Source organism: Octopus bimaculoides, chromosome 4 (genome assembly GCF_046866305.1).
Source record: "Octopus bimaculoides isolate indiv1 chromosome 4, ASM4686630v1, whole genome shotgun sequence".
Lineage (NCBI taxonomy): Eukaryota > Metazoa > Mollusca > Cephalopoda > Octopoda > Octopodidae > Octopus > Octopus bimaculoides.
In genome coordinates this window covers 129,375,017-129,377,428 of record NC_142931.1, presented here as the reverse complement: position 1 = coordinate 129,377,428, position 2,412 = coordinate 129,375,017, and positions in this window count along the sequence as shown.

Below are 2,412 nucleotides of genomic sequence, written 5' to 3'. Positions count from 1 at the left end.
CAAGAACCCGGCCCGGCATAGAAGCCCTAACATCACGACGAGTGATCGCTCTGCCCTAACGCTTTAACTTCTTATATACAGACACTTACCACTGTGTACTCTAACTAAGAACTGGTATAGTTCCTTATACGTGTTACTGACTCTTCAATACTATGTATCTCTCGCATTCACATACATGTATTACTCGCACACACTCTTTTGTTTACATGACGGCCAGTCTTATATTGTTTTATTATGTCGCATTCACACACACACAGACATACGATTTAATGCTCCAATAAATCTTACTGTTATACATCTCTATCGGTTGAGTCCTATCGTCTTCCTTACTGGCATTTACGAATTCTCTATGTTATAGAATTATAACATATTCATCATTTTATATTTTTGTGTTCGACCGTGTGACGCGTTTTAAAAAAGGAGCCCGTTTTCCATTCGTCACCATTTCTCCTTTTGGTTCGCACGGTCTTCTTACAAGAGGATAATCCAAGTGAACAGGCCTGCTCTGAGCATGCGCCTGTAAATTAAGGATGGCGGATAGGGAGAAAGCCCTTACCTCAGTGATGAAGCTGACAGTGGTTTTGTAGGGTTTCCACGGGCAGCCCTCGGAAATCTCCTCACCTCTTTGTGGGGAATTTTCTCATTCGAATTTTTTGTAGCATTATTTTATTTTATTATTCTACTGTTTACATGTCTTCATGTAACCGCAAATCATATATTATATCACATTGCATTGTATCATCCTGTATATAGTACCGTCTAAGTGGAGGCGCAATGGCCCAGTGGTTAGGGCAGCGGACTCATGGTCATAGGATCGCGGTTTCGATTCCAAGACCGGGCGTTATGAGTGTTTATTGAGCAAAAACACCTAAAGCTCCACGAGGCTCCGGCAGGGGGTGGTGGTGAACCATGCTGTACTCTTTCACCACAACTTTCTCTCTCTATTTCTTCCTGTTTCTGTTGTACCTGTATTTCAAAGGCCAGCCTTGTCACACTGTGTCACGCTGAATCTCCCCGAGAACTACGTTAAGGGTGCACGTGTCTGTGGAGTGCTCAGCCACTTGCACGTTAATTTCACGAGTAGGCTGTTCCGTTGATCGGATCAACTGGAACCCTCGACGTCGTAAGCGACGGAGTGCCAATAGTACCGTCTTAAGGCATGGTCACACTGGACGGTTTCCCGGAGGTTTCATGGGTCTCAGGACTTAATATATCTTCTGATCTATGTGTCTTGTGGCTTGCTGTCAATAAATAAACTAGAGGGCTCAGTACATTGATTTGCTTGGAGGTAGGGGGGGGGGGTTATAATATTGCTAAGACGGCCCAGTCACTACCGTTCATGATGTTTGGAAACCCATAATGGTTAATAAAGAAATCCTCATCATCGTCATTACTATCATTATTATTATTGAAGGCGGCAATCTGACAGAATGGTTAGAACGTCAGACAAACCGCTTAGCGGCATTTCGTCCGTCTTTACGTTCTGAGTTCAAATTCTGCCGAGGTCGACTTTGTCTATCATTCTTTCGTGGACGATAAAATAAGTACCAGTTGAGTACTGGGATTTATGTAATCGACTTAACTCCTCCCTCGAACTTGCTGGCCTTGTGCCAAAATTTGAAACAAGAGAACAACAATAATAATGATAATAATGGTTTCAAGTTTTGCCACAGAGGTAGCAATTTTGGGGATGGGGGATGAGTCGATTACATCGATCCCAGTGTTCAACTGGTACTTATTTTATCGACTCCGAAAGGATGAAAGGCAAAGTCGACCTTGGCGGAGTTTGAACTCAGAACAGAATAATATAGCCATTGAAAGTTGTCTGTGAAGAAATAAAGTTTCGCGAGCGTTGTCTGTTGTTTCGCGAGCGTTGTCTGTTGTTTCAACGAGTCGTTTGCCGATTTCATAAATTGTTATATCAGTGCTGAGCCTAAAATAATTGTAATACGATACTACTTTGAAGAGAGAACAATACTTTTAGAACGGCAGATAATTTTCTTTTCTTTTCTTTTTTACTAAGAGAAATACGAAGATATGGCTTCTAAGGAACCATTTCCAATGCTATTAGTTATGGAAGTGGAGTGAAATAGCTTCGTCGAGAGATTAAAAACAGTTATGCAGTCGTTCATGCTAGAAATATCACCTTTTCTATGACACTGATTGGAGAAATTCACGCTGACTGCATACTCTAGAATTCAGTAAGAGAGTAACTTAACACACACAATTATTGCACGTGTGTATATCTGTCTATCTATATATAGATTTATAAATAAACTTGGTAAAAGAAAAATCGATTAACCTCTAGAAGGAGATTGAACTCGCACCCACACTTACGATATCAGTTCAGCATCACAAGATTTATCACAGCCACTGCGACCACCAGCCGTCATAGTGATAGTCAGAGCGGAA